Source organism: Peromyscus maniculatus, chromosome 23 (assembly GCF_049852395.1).
Source record: "Peromyscus maniculatus bairdii isolate BWxNUB_F1_BW_parent chromosome 23, HU_Pman_BW_mat_3.1, whole genome shotgun sequence".
In the NCBI taxonomy this organism is placed as follows: Eukaryota; Metazoa; Chordata; class Mammalia; order Rodentia; family Cricetidae; genus Peromyscus; species Peromyscus maniculatus.
This window is the reverse complement of record NC_134874.1, coordinates 50,199,985-50,215,303: the sequence shown is the minus strand read 5'-3', so window position 1 is coordinate 50,215,303 and position 15,319 is coordinate 50,199,985.

Sequence of the window (15,319 nt, the reverse complement as noted above, 5' to 3'; positions counted from 1 at the left end):
CTCAGGACGTTCATTGGTTCATCTCATTGGACTTCAGTGGCAGTGTTTTTTCTTTGGTTTGTCGTTGGTTTCCTATCCTGGTGAGCATATGCTTGTTCACATCTCTTCAGGAGTAGTGTCACAGGAAACACACATGTGCACACATGCGTGTGAAAACACACACACACACACACACACACACACACACACACACACACCCCTAGCTTTATGTATTCATATATAATCCAGGATCTGCACATGATAGAAAAATGTGATAGTTGTCTCTGTTTTCTAACTTATTTTGCTGACATGACAGTCTCCAGTGCAGCCGGTAACAGCTGGTAACACAACTTTACTTTTCTTTGTGGTTGAACAAGACTTTATTGTAAATACATCACATGTTGTATAAATAAATACAGATATATTCATTCCTTTATCTGTTGATCTTAGCTATTGCGGATTGTAAAGCAATAAACATGGATGCTCTTTGGGGCGACAGCTGGCACACAAAGCAGTCTCATTTGTCCTGGGCTTGTGAGGGGGTGAGCTGAGCAGGAAGCACATGGGAACTGCTTCTCTTCGCTCTTTACTGGGATGTATTTTAACACCCCGCCATCTTGACTTCCTTGCCAGGAAGAACTTTGAAACCCGGAATTGTGAGCATAATAATTTTTTCTCCTCCAACTCGATTTCATCAGGTATTTTTATACACCAGGAGACAAAACTAGTACACTCTCTGAAAGTAACGCTAGTGTGTGACTCGTCATCGGCGCCACCACCCCTGGCTGCATGTTTGAAGGAATCTGTGAGTGTTAGCACACCAAAGCGGTGCTGTCCATACTCATTACAACACTATTCACAGCAGCTGACATATGGAACAGCCCAGGCGTCGTCAGCAGATGGACGGATAAAGAAAATGTGGTTCAAGCTCACAGTGGAGTTTTACTCTGTCATCAAAATGAATGAAACAATGTTATTTGTAAGGAAATGGATGGAACTGAAGAGTGTCATGTTATGTAAAATAAGCTGGAGGGACAAATATCACATGGTTTTTCCCTTTTGCAGAATCTGGATTTAGAAAAAAAAAAAAGCTGACGTGAAAGTAGACGTGGACTTCATGGAAGGAGGAAGGGTCTACATGGTGCATGTGTGGGATGGAGAGACTTCATTGCCACATCTAAAACTAACAGTTACTTGCTATCTGGACTCTGCAAAAATACTTCTGCAAATTAAAAAACCCACAGACATTAGCAGGAAAGCAGGCCAAGGGTAAGAAGTACAAGACCTAGAGGGGAAACCCAACATGAATGTGTGGCTTCATGGTGGTTCAGGCTGTGATTCCAGAACTCAGGGCTCACACAGGAGAATTGCAAGTTCAAGATCCATCTGGATCACACAAGACCCTGTTCACAAAAACAAACAAAACCAAAACAGAATGTTGAACACTTAAGGAAAGCTTAAGTTCGTTAGGCTTGGAAGCACAAGTAATGCGGTGTCACTTACACTAAATAAAATAGCAAACAGTAAAAAAGGTGGGTAGACAGAGGTTAGGAAACAAGGAGGACCGTAAGAGGGACATGCATGGGTCACTCTAGGAAGGTGAAATAGATAAGATCTCCTGGGTAAACCGGGAGCTGGGGGGATGAGGGAACAGGATGGTTATGTTGGGGGAGGGACAGAGAGGAAGAGCAAGGAAAGAGATGTCTTGATAGAGGGAGCCCTTATGGGGTTAGGGAGAAACCTGGTGCTAGAGAAATTCCCAGAAACCCACAAGGATGATCCTAGTTAAGACTCCTAGCAATAGCAGAGAGGGTGCCTGAACTGGTCTTCCCCTGTAATCTGATTGGTGACTACCCTAATTGTCATCATAGACCCTTCATCCAGTAACTGATGGAAGCAGATGCAGAGATCTGTAGCTCGATATTTCCGCCTCGGCCACAGTCTGGACAAATCTCTGTCACCCGCCAGTCCCACAGCTGCTCAGACCCAACCAAATAAACACAGACACTTATATTGCTTTCAAACCGCATGGCCGTGGCAGGCTTCCTGCCAACTGTCCTTATCTTAAATTAACCATTTCCTTTTATCTTAAATTAGTCCATTTCCATACATCTATACCTTGCCATGTGGCTAGTGGCTTACTGGCGTCTTCACATGCTGCTGGTCATGGCGGGGGCTGCAGCCTCTCTGGTCATTGCGGCTGCTGCAGCCTCTCTGGTCATTGCGGCGGCTGCAGCGTCTCCTTCTGCCTTTCTGTCCTTTTATCCTGCCTAGCCACGGCCGATCAGGTTTTATTTATTAACCAATCAGAGCAACTTGACATACAGACCATCCCCCAGCACAGCCAAGTGCAGACCATCTCAAACACCTGCACTCAGGCCCATGGTCCTAATCATCCTCTATACGGACCTGCTGGGTAACGCCACAAAGAACCTGAGAATGGGCTCCCACAGGACATACAGAACATCCCACAGCACTTCCCCTTTCTTTTTTTTTTAAAAGGAAGGTTTTAACTTTTACACATCTCCAAAGTCAGCTTGGTATATTTGGGAATTTGGGCGTAGCTTCTCTTAACTACTTCCTGCTGGAGGGGGGCGCTGTATCTTATGGGGATGCAAAGAAAATTTTAGGATCATGGAGTAGTCCGTGAGACCGTATCGTCTGAGCCAGTTGCCTTGAAACGATTCTGGATGTTGGATCATCTGGGCCATGGTGTCATCGGAGACCTTTCAGGTGGTCTTGGCTGGTCAAACCTGATGTATCTTAATCTGGAACAAATCCATAGCCTCTGGATTTCTGTAGAGACAAAAGCAGAGTCTCCTTTCCAAAGTAACACATCCGTATATCCAAATTTTAAAGTCAAGATATCTTTAATATATACATATTGGTTTAACTCAACATCTTTTACGATCAAATGTTTTTCTGCAGTTAAAAATCCCAAAGACAATATAATCCAAACTCTCTGTGTGATATCCATCTAAGCACACATGCCAGGAACCCGCCAGTAACTCAAACCGGCAGCTGCCGCTCATTTGAGAGAGAGAATTAGGAACTGTGGGGCGTTTACCGACGTCACCGTTCCTGGAGAACTTACCGACGTCACCGCTCCGTGTGTTGAGTTCTGAATCCTCTTTACCACCACTCGAGGATTCTTCTCAGATCACACTTTATTGGAGCGCCTCTTGGTTAAGGGACTTTGTCTTTAGTATTTTTTTTTTTCATAACACCAGCCTTTATCCCTGTTCATTTGTCCTTTTTCTTTAGTCCCTTTTTTTTTTCTTTAACCCTTTTTTTCTTTAACCCTTTTTTTCTTTAGCCCTTTTTTTCTTTAGCCCCACGTTCGGGCGCCAATTGTAGCTTGATTTTTCTGGCCTTGCCCACAGTCAGGACAAATCTCTGTCACCCGCCAGTCCCACAGCCGCTCAGACCCAACCAAATAAACACAGACACTTATATTGCTTGCAAACTGTATGGCCGTGGCAGGCCTCTTGCCAACTGTCCTTATCTTGCTAACTGTGCTTTTATCTTAAATTGATCCATTTCCATACATCTATACCTTGCCATGTGGCTGGTGGCTTACTGGCGTCTTCACATGCTGCTGGTCATGGCAGCGGCTGCAGCCTCTCTGGTCATTGCGGCGGCTGCAGCATCTCTGGTCATTGCGGCGGCTGCAGCCTCTCTGGTCATTGCGGCGGCTGCAGCCTCTCTGGTCATTGCGGCGGCTGCAGCATCTCTGGTCATAGCGGCGGCTGCAGCCTCTCTGGTCATTGCGGCGGCCCCACGTTGGGCGCCAAATGTAGCTCGATATTTCCGCCTCGGCCACAGTCTGGACAAATCTCTGTCACCCGCCAGTCCCACAGCTGCTCAGACCCAACCAAATAAACACAGACACTTATATTGCTTTCAAACCGCATGGCCGTGGCAGGCTTCCTGCCAACTGTCCTTATCTTAAATTAACCATTTCCTTTTATCTTAAATTAGTCCATTTCCATACATCTATACCTTGCCATGTGGCTAGTGGCTTACTGGCGTCTTCACATGCTGCTGGTCATGGCGGGGGCTGCAGCCTCTCTGGTCATTGCGGCTGCTGCAGCCTCTCTGGTCATTGCGGCGGCTGCAGCGTCTCCTTCTGCCTTTCTGTCCTTTTATCCTGCCTAGCCACGGCCGATCAGGTTTTATTTATTAACCAATCAGAGCAACTTGACATACAGACCATCCCCCAGCACAGCCAAGTGCAGACCATCTCAAACACCTGCACTCAGGCCCATGGTCCTAATCATCCTCTATACGGACCTGCTGGGTAACGCCACAAAGAACCTGAGAATGGGCTCCCACAGGACATACAGAACATCCCACAGCAGAGATCCACAGCTAAGCTCTGGGCTGAGCTCCTGGAGTCCAGTCGAAGAGAGGGAGGAGGGATTGTATGAGCAGAGGTGGGGGGTGGAGGTAGGGCGTCAAGCTCATGATGGGGAAACCCACAGAGAAAGCTGACCAGAGCTAGCGGGAGCTCAGGGACTCTGCACTGACAGCTGGGGAATCTGCAGGGGACAGAACTAGGTCCTCTGAATGTGGGTGACAGTTGTGTGGCTTGGGCAGTTTGTGGGTAGTGGGAAGAGAGACGGCTCAGTGGCCAAGAGTGTGTACAGCTTTTGTCAAAGACTGGAGTTCATTTCTCAACCTCCACATCAGTTGGCTCATAGTCTCCTATAACTGCCGCTGATGGGATCCAGCGCCCTCTACTGGCCTCCTCAGGTGCTTGCATTCATTACACACAGGGATATGCATAGATGCACATATATTTTTAAAATATTAAAAACAAGCCGATGGTTTTTCCTGTTTGTAGCCCAGGCTGGCTTTGTATTCTATTTCAGTCTCTTGAGTTCTAGGATTATAGGTGTGTACCACCACAGGTAGAAGAAAGGGTGGGTAGTTTTTAGAGTTGGTGAGGATGTGGAGAGAAGGGAATCCTTGTTCACTGATGACTGGAGTACAAATTCAGTCATTTGGGAAAGCAATTTGGAAGGTGAAAGTATGTAGTAAAATTGCAACAATAGATGTCCTCTGATAAATTTCTGTGTGTATGTATGTGTTTGAGTGTGTGTATATGATGTGTGTGTGTGTGTGTGTGTGTGTGTGTGTGTGTGTGTGTAGGCCAGAGGTCAGCTCATATGTTCTCCTCTATCACTCGTCACATTTTTTTTTTCCAAATTCTCTCTGTGTGTGCACACATGTGGAGGTCAGAAGACAACTTTGTCTGTTGGTTGTTTCCTTCCACATTCATGAGAGCTACAAGGATCAAATAAATTCTGGCCACCAGGTTTGCAAGGTAAGCACCTCTACCCACTGAGCCACCCCACCTCTACCCACTGATCCACACCACCTCTACCCACTGACCCACCCCATCAGTCTAACTACACCTTATTTTTTGAAAAAGGATCTCTCATTGAACGTAGAACTACTGGTTCCAATAGGCTGGCTGGGCAGTGAACTCCAGGGATCCTCCGGTCTCCACTCAGGGCTGGGGTTATAGGTGCTCACTGCTGAACCAAGTCTTTTTATGTGGGTGCTGGGGATCTGAATTAGGTCCTCATGCTGTCAAATCAAGTTCTCCACTAATGGAGTCATCTTCCTAGCTCCTGATGTTTAGGAAGCATATATTCTTAAAGAAGAGGACATTCCAAGGGGGAAATTTACTCCCTAGGGGCTCTTCCTGAGTTGTTTATACCCCAACCAGAGTTGGGGTAATCCCCTTGTTCCTGAGGGGTGAATAAGTCCATAAAGTTTGATGAGGACATGCTCAAAACAGATCAATCATAACTTTGTCACACGAATCTTAAAATGTCTTATTAATTAGAAAAAAACTCAGACCCAGATATTGGGGTGAAAGCTGAAAGAGCAGAGAAACAGAACAAGCCACTGCCATGTTCTTACCTCTGCACAATCCTCAGTCTCAAGAGAGCGACTTCCTGTTTACTCACACCTTATTTACCTTTCTGTGTCCTGCCATCTTCCTTCCTTCCTAGTGCTGGGATTAAAGGTGTGTGCCACCATGCCTGGCTCTGTTCCCAGTGTGGCCTTGAACTCACAGAGATCCAGATGGATGTTTGCCTCCTGAATGCTAGGATTAAAGGGGTGTGTGTGCTACCACTGCCTGGTCTCTATGTTTAATATAGTGGCTGGCTTTGTCCTCTGATTCCCAGGCAAGCTTTATTGGAGTACACAATATATTACCACATAACTTAGTAGTTCAGATGTAAGATTTCCAGATCTTAAAAAGCTAGGGTTGGGAGAAATGGAAATTGCTACAGTTAAAAAACTGTCCAGGGTAGCCTGGAGTGGTGGCATACACCTTTAATTCCAGCCCTGGGAGATAGAGGCGGGTAGATCTCTGAGAGTTCCAGGATAGCTAGGACTGTTATCCAGAGAGACCTTGTCTTGAAAAACAAACAACCCCCCAACAAAACAAAATGACAACAAAACCCATAACCCAACCAACCAATCAAACAAACAAACAAAAACAAACATAAAAACAAAGCAAAACAAAACCCCCAAACCAAAACCAACCAACCAACCAACCAACCAACCAAACAAACAACCAAACACCCTATCAGGGTTAAAAAAAATGTGAGGGTTAAAATGGTGAGGTTAGAGGCCCACAGGAAGATAAATAAGAGGGCTTGCAGCTCGGAGGAGATAGTCACCCTAACTGAGACCCGGCTCGTCTGGGCGCCAGCAGGCTCCCCAAAGCCCCCCCCCCCCCCCCCCCCCCCCCCCCCGACAAGCACGTGCTAGGCACCATTGCCCTCCCCTGCAGTTAACGTCTCGATTTTATTCATAGTTATACCTTTATATGCACTCTTGGATCATGCACATTTAACCGTACCAGACTGAACTGTGGCTAAGGATGACCCTGAGAATGCCTCCACCTGCTCCACGGAGGAGACCACCACAGACCTTCCTGGTGGCCAAGGAGAGGAGGGAAAATGGAAGGATAAGATTTTTAAGTTCAGAGGCTGGTAGCGGAGCTGAGTGAGCCAGCCACTCTGGAGGACAGACTTTCCTTTCCTCTCTGTGTCTCCTAAAAATAAATCTTGACTTCTTGATCACTCTACAAGTCCCCAGCATGAATTCTTCCCCTTCAGGAGCTGAAGACACATTGTCACTCACTGCTGTAACTGGGATGGGATGACTACAGGAGCCATCTCCCTCCTGTCACAGAAATGACTGGAGACGTAATTACACACAGTGTGCACACACACAAGCACACACACGATTATGTAACAGAAATGACAGGCTATGTAATTGCACACAGTGTGCACACACACATGCACACGCACGATTATTAATAGAAATGACAGGATATGTAATTACACACAGTGTGCACACACACATGCACACGCACGATTATGTAACAGAAATGACAGGATATGTAATTGCACACAGTGTGCACACGCACGATTATGTGTAAATTTTAAGCACCTGCATTAGGCACATCAGCACGGACCTCTAGGATAAAGAGTTAGACGACATGGGTGGCAGTGCTTAGAGGAGTGATGTGGGGCAGGGACTTGTTGTTCCAAGAAAACAGAAGGCCTGACTCCTCTTCTCATGAAGCTTCTTGTTGAGCATGACACTTCTCTTTCCTTCATCTCAGGAAATGAGAGGCAGGACGTGACTGGATCAGAGCTTCCAGGCAGGGCACACCCCAAGCAGTTCTTAATAAGAGGAAGGAGGGAGGGAGGGAGGGAGGGAGGGAGGGAAGGAGAGAGAGAGAGAGAGAGAGAGAGAGAGAGAGAGAGAGAGAGAGAGAGAGAGAGAGAGAGAGAGAGAGAACTGCACAACATCTGTTCGACACACTGAGGAAAGGGTTCATGTGGAATTGATTCGTCAGCTCTGATGAAGGAGAACGTGTTAATGCACTCGGCAGAATCAGAGGAAGTTTTCTGAAAGAGACACTGTTGGAACGCTGTCTTCAAGGACACGTGCACAGGATCTCACTATGTAGCCTTGTGTCCTAGTCCTCACAGAGACCCACATGCCTCTGGCTCCCAAATACTGGGATTAAAGGCTGTCTATTGCTTTAAAATTTTATTTAGTTGTTGTTGCTATTGTTGTTGTTGTGTGTGAGCATGTGTGCCATGCTGCATGTGTGGGGGTCAAGTACAACTTCTAGAAGTTGGTTTTCTCCTACCATGTGGATCTCAGGTCACTGGGCTTGGCAGCAAGTGTATTTATTTAACCACTGAGACATCTTCCTGGTCTCCAGCTTTCTCCTTTTCATGTAGTCCAGGGCCCCACCCCATGGAATGGTGGCACCCACTTTTAGGGTATTTCAAGTTCAGTCTAATCAAGAAAATCCCACAGGTGTGCCCAGAGCCTTGTCCATCAGGTGATTCTAAATTCTGTCAAGTTGGTAACCAGTGTCAACTACCACGGGTGTGGGGGTTGAGAAGAACAGCTCCTCCTGGAGGTTCAAGATCACCTGAGGTCGGGTGTCAGCTGCGGTCAGACTGTATAAAGCAAGCACAGAGACTTTGGACTCATGGAGGAAGAAGTGAACCCCAGGATTGAGCCTCAAGGCAAAGATGTAGCTTGCATTCTCTTTCGCGCTCTGTGGCCAGAGCACCACTGTAGTACTACTATCCTTTTCAGAAAATCTCCTCTGACTCTCCAAATGAATGAATGAATTCCCCACCCCTTCCTGTGTTCATGTGTCACTTTCTGTATGTATTTCACATGTGTATGTATGTGCTGGGCATGTGGAAGCCCAGGGTTGATGTTGGGATCATCCTCAGTCACTCGTCCACACGATTCACTGAGGCAGAGTCTCTCAGTCAAAGCCAGGGCTCAGTGGTCAGCTTGCTCTGGTGATCTCCCATTTCTGTCTTCCAGGGCTGGAACTAGAGGCAGGTCTGCATGATTGTGTGGCAAGCACTTTAGCCACTGAGCCATCCTCCAGTGCAGTCTCTTTCTTTACAGCTGATGAATCAGTTCTAATCCAATCCTTTTCCAAGAATACATTCTGGCCTGGAGTGGTGGTACACACCCTTAATTTCAGCACTCAGGAGGCAGAGGCAGGTGGATCTCTGAGTTCAAGGCCAGGCCTGGTCTATAGAGTGAGTTCCAGGACAGCCAGGGCTGTTACACAGAGAAACCCTGTCTCAAAAAACCAAAAGCCAAAAACCAAAATTAAAAAAAAAAAAAAGGAATACCTTCTGATGGTTGGTGGTTACCTTGGACAGAGATTGCAGAGGCAGTTCATTGAAAAGGGGATGTAACAATTCGATTGTTTCTTTTAATTCCTGTCTCTGTCTCTCTATCTCGTTGTCTGTCTCTGTCTCTGTATTCCCTGCCGTGTGTGCTTGTACATATGGTGGCCAGAATCACTCTCCACTTTAGTTTTTGAGACAAAGTCTCTCATTGAACTGGAACTCATCAATTCAGCTCAACTGGCTGCCCAGTGACCTCCAGAGATTCTTTCTCCCTTCTTTACCTCCTCCTTGCTGAAACTACAGCTTATGCTACAATGCCTGTTTTTTTTTTTTTGTTTTTTTTTTAATGTGGGTACTTCAGAGCTGAACTAGGTTCTCATGTTTGCATAGCAAGCTCTATACCAAATGAGTCACCTCTCCAGTTCCTCGTCTTTGATTTTTATTATGAAAAAGTTAAGCATGTAAGAGTTATAGATAAAAAATTTTTGCCTGGGGTAAGCTGGCCCTGCCCCTTGCTTTGGCAGTGTGGGAGAGCTGGCCCTGGTGGAGTGGGTGTGGGAGAGCTGGCCCTGGTGAAGTGGGTATGGGAGAGCTGGCCCTGGTGGAGTGGGTGTGGGAGAGCTGGCCCCAACCCTCACCAGCTGCAGCACTCTGGAAAGCCAGCCCTGGCATCTAGAAGTAGAGCTGGACCTGGTGGCATTGGTACAGGAGAGCCACCCCCAAGGACAGGAGACCTGGAGAGCTGACCCCGCCCTTAACCTGGCCAGGGAGGGAGAGCTGGCCCAGGTGGCAGCCTGGGTGCAGGAGAGTGGGCAGGCTGAACAACTCAGCTGCCACCCAGGCATAGATCCAGGGCGCTGAGTTAGATCTATCCCATCTGTGAACTGCTGGAGCGCATGGTGGGGCCAGTCCTGCAGAACTGAAGCTTCAGGATCTGCATGACGCAGGGCAACAACAGGATGTCTGAGAGGAGACCTGGTGAGGATCCAGTGTTGATGGTGTAGCAGAGGCCAGAGGTCTTGACCAGTCCGAAGACTCATTGTAATGAACATTTTCAAGTAAAGCTGCTTGGGCAGAAGGGCGTGTTGTAGGACACACTGTGACACACTGCAGTCTCCAGAGCAAGACTTTTTTTCTTTTTTAATTTTTGATTTATTATTTTTGGTCTTAATTTTAATTTTTTCCCCCTTTGGTAGGGGCTGTGAGGATGAAGGGTGGATATGGAGGGACCAGAAAATGAGTGGGATTGAGGTACATGATGTGTAATTCACAAAGAATCAATAAAAAGTTTTAAAAAAGATCTTGCCTGCCATTTCAGCTTTATAAAGTTTTTACATCATGTAGTTCATATTTTATTTTTCAAAAATTTATTTATTTATTTATTTATTTATTTATTTATTTATTTATTTATTTATTGTGTGTGTGTGTGTGTGTGTGTGTGTGTGTGTGTGTGTGTGTGTCTGCCAGGGGAGTGCAGGCATCCATGGAGGACAGAAGAGGGTGTTGGATCCCCTGCAGCTGGAGTTTAAGGCACTGTGAGCGGCCAGACGCTGGTGCTGGGAAGTAAACATGGGTACTTATGTGTTGCTTGTACTCTTCGCCACTGAGTATCTCTCCAGTCCCTAGATATCCTTAAAAATAAGGAAAACAAAACAAATACAGTGGACATCTTAGACGATGCCCAGTCCCTGTCTGGTCTTAGTCTCTGGTTTCTGTCTCCAAGGAGTTTCCCTTCCAAAGTTGGAGCTCATGATTTCAAAATACTTCATGTGTTGACCCATTGGCAGTCTATTGAGTTGTTTTGTACATTTTGAGGATTCATAAACAGGTGACCATGTGGCCCACATCCTTCCGGATCTTGTTTTTGTCTCTTCCTCATTTCAGTTATGAGAAGCATCTATGCAACACCCATAAACATGCAAAAATAAATCCTTAGCAAGCAACAGATAAGAGAAAGCTTCCTTAGCTAGATAAAGAGTCAGTTACAGGAATGTTTTGCTTAATCTTGTGATATGAAAACAATGTTTTTGATAAATTTAAGAAGAAAATAAGGATAGGAAGTATAAGTATAGGAAGTGTAAGTTTCCTTAAAAAGAAACATTGAAGCCTTAAGCTAGGATCTGTGAACTGCCACCGTATTTAGAGAGTCTTTGCAGGTGTTGTTAAGTTGTGGTGAGGAACTGGGAGCATTGGCTCTGATTTGTTACCTCAGTGCTGGTGAAGCTGAGGTAGGAGCTTGCTGTAATCAGCCTGGGCTACCCAGTAAGTTACAGGCCAGTTCGGGCTATAGTGTGAGGCCCTGGTTCAAAAACCAAAACAGGGCCAGTCAGATGGCTCAGCACTTAAATATACTTGCCTCTCAAGCCTGATGACTTGAATTCAATCCCATGTAAATATCAAAGGAGAGAACAGACTCCACAAAGTTATCCTTTGGTCTCCACACTTGTATGATGGCACATACACACACACACACACACACACACACACACACACACACACACCACAAGGCCCTAGATTTGACTTCTTAGGTTGCTGTGCTGGGGATGAGCAGAGAACAGTAGATTCCAGGGTGTTGCTAGACACACAGACAGCCTAGGTAAAGCAGCAAGCTCCAGGGTCAGAGAAGAGGTGGCACTTGTTACTCTTGCAGAGGACCCAGCTCCCGCATCGTGGTTCACAACCATTGTAATTCCAGTCCTTGTCGCTTTCATGCGTGCACAAACACACACATGCAAACACATGCACACGCACACTTGGTGTATGGTGTCTGATGAATGATACTTCTGACCTCCACACGCATGTGCACATAAATGCAACCCCCATGTATGCATCACACACACACACACACACACACACACACACACACACACACACACACAAGCACTAATAACTAATAATACTTATAAATTAAAACATAAGATGAAGAGCAATAGAGGACATCTGATCTCGACCTCTGGCCCCCAATTGCACACATGCATGATGTACCTGCACTTACATAGGAACATGGACACATACAGGAAAAACCAACCATCCTCTTACTCTTTTCCTCATGAAGTAAAAATCAAAAAGAAAATCCTATAAATATTGGAAAGGTCAAAGCCACCATCATCCAGCTAAGACAGTTCTAATTTAGGAGTTAATGTTTGAGTTCGTTAATGGTCCTGCAGGACCGAGCCAAAAAGGACAGCCTTTTCACGTCAACGTGAAAACAGCCTCTGCAATTCTTTCCCTCGTTTTTTCTTTTGGGTATAAGTTCTTTAGAAACCACAGAATATTGTTTCTGTCTTATATTTGTCAGTGAGGAAGAGAAATCTGCTAATCGTACAAAAAACGTTCCCTCCTCTTTCTCCTGCCTCTCCAGCTCTGAGATGCCCAGTGTGTGCCATGATGCCAAGCTTTTTACATGGTTCTGGGCATGAACTCAGGTCTTCATGTTTGTGAGTCAAGCATTTGACCAGCTCAGCTGTCACCCTGGTCCAGATACAGGGAGGTTTTGCAGAGACCCTGCTTCCCGTTGGTCAGAGCATCCGTCGTTGACTCTTTTCTGCAGTAATTACAGATGTGATATTAGAATGGTGATTTCCTATTTCTTTCTGAATTTATTAATTGGAATCCATCTGGAATGAAAACCAATTGGACTTTCTAATGGATGTGAGGGTTGTCTGTGATTATCAACTTTACACAGACAAGAACTGCCTTGGTAGAGAGTCTCAGTGAGGGACTGTCTGGACCAGATTGGCCTGTGGGGCATGTCTATGGGGGCTATCTTGATAGCTTTATTTTTTATCTGGAAGTGGGTGGTACTGTTCCCTGGGCATGGGCCCTGCATTGTACATGAGTAGACAGAGTGAGCTGAGCACCAGCATGTGAACATTCACGTCTCTCTGCTCTCTTTGAGTGTGCTTTGGCTCAATGCTTCAAGGCCTGTCTCTGCAGCTTCCCAGCAATGCTAGAGTATAACCTGGGGTTGGGAATTGTAAAACTCCATTTCTTCTCAGCCACATTTTGGTCAGGAGACTTTATCATGGCAAAGGAAATGAAACTGAGACAGGATATTCTTTTTTAGAATCCCTCCAAAACTTCAGGTCTGCAGAATAAACATTGCGGGGTGGAGGTCACAGAGCTCCCACACAATGCTGTCCCATCTGAAACACCTCTGGTCTAATAGATCTCCTACTGGAATATAGATATTTTTAGCCTCTCTTTTAAAAAAAGGTTTATTTTATTTTATTTTGGGGCTGGAGACGTGGCTCAGTGGTTAAGAGCGGGTATGGCTCTTCCACAGTGCCCGTGTCAAGTGGCTTACAACTGCTTGTAAGTGCAGCTCCGAGGGACCTGACTCCATCTCCGGCTTTTGCAGACACCTGCACTCAGGTGCACATACCCACACACAGACACATACCCTCATGCATTCACGCAATCAAAGACAAATCACTTTAAAAGATTTATTTTAAAGGGTATGCATGTTTGCATGCATGTGAATGCAGATTCCAACGGAGGCCAGGGTTGCAGCTGGCTCCCCGAGAGCTGGAGTTACAGGCGGCTGTGAGCTGACTGATGTGGATGCTTGGGATGAACATGGATCCTCCAGAAAAGCAGCAACTGCTTCTTCTACCCAGGAGCCATCTCTGCAGCCCCATTAGATTCTTCTCCTAAGTGATGGGCCATATGGACATAGAGCTATCACCCAAAGCCTCAGTTTGCACTGGAGCTCACTCTTGGTGTCATATATTTTATAGGAGTGAGCAGGTGTGTATTTGCACATGTCCATCATTACACCACACAGAATGGCTTTGCAACCCTAAGAACTCTCTCTCTATGCAGCACCTATTCACAAGGAGATTTAAAAAATTATTTCACAGGATTATAAAACCAACTTGACAAGTAGATTGTTGGGATGTAATAAAGATGCCCTAGGGACAGCAGAAAACAGGGAGGGAGGTCCTTTATTTAACTAAAAAAAAAAGGTTTATTTTCATTTTTAAATTACGTGTATGTGTAAGCACAGGTGCCCTCAGTCAAAAGAGGGTGTAGGATCCCCTGGGGCTGGAGTTATTGGTGGTTGTAAGCTGATGGACATGGGTGATGGGAACCAAGCTCAGGTCATCTGCAAGTGTAGCAAGAGCTCGTCACCGTCACAGTGGAATCAACTCCCTAGCTCCCCAGGAGGGTGGAGCTTTAGTCTCCCTGGGGTGATTGATTACTCTGTTCTGGTTCCACATACTGGGATATTTGACACAAAAGTGCATTTTCCCTTTAAAACTAAATAGAGGCCATGAATTTGAAAGAGAGCAAGGAGGGGTACATGGGAGGGTTTGAAAGGGAAGGGAGAAAGGATGTAGTGATATTATAATCTCAAAAAAATAAAATAAATACTCATAAACCGAACAGAAACATCCAAGGCTGGGGAGACGGTTGCTAAAGCACCAACTGAGCGAGCATGAAGATGTGAGTGGGGATCCCCAGCACCCAGGTAAAAGCCAGGTGGTGCTGGAGTGCTGCAGTGAGCCCAGCACTGGGGCGCAGAGATAAGTGGAGCTCAGAAGCTTATTGTCCAGACAGCCTAGCCGTCTCAGGAGCTCCAGGTTCAGTGAAAGACCCTCCTCAAAAAATCAAGACGGAGGGCAACTGAGAGAGACAACTGATTTTGATCTTTGGCCGCCGTATACCCATGTGCACACATGCATGCATCTACACAAACATGGATACACATCCATACCCCCCACAGAGATACATAACACATACCCCATCACACATATACACACATGCACACACACAGACACATACAAACACCCCTTCACACACATACACACATAGTCCACACCATACACACATCACACACCCATATAGTACACATACACACACATACACACGTGTGCATATACAACACTCATACACACAAAGCCCACACATGCACACATTCACATACATATCACACAACACACACAGTACACATGCACACATACGTATACATACATCACTCACAGGATGCTCAAAGCACACAAACATATATACATAGCACATATGCACACATCACACACACACACACATGGATGTACACACAGCACTCAGAACACACACACACACACACAGGTGTGCACACTTCATCTAGAAGAAAATTTCAG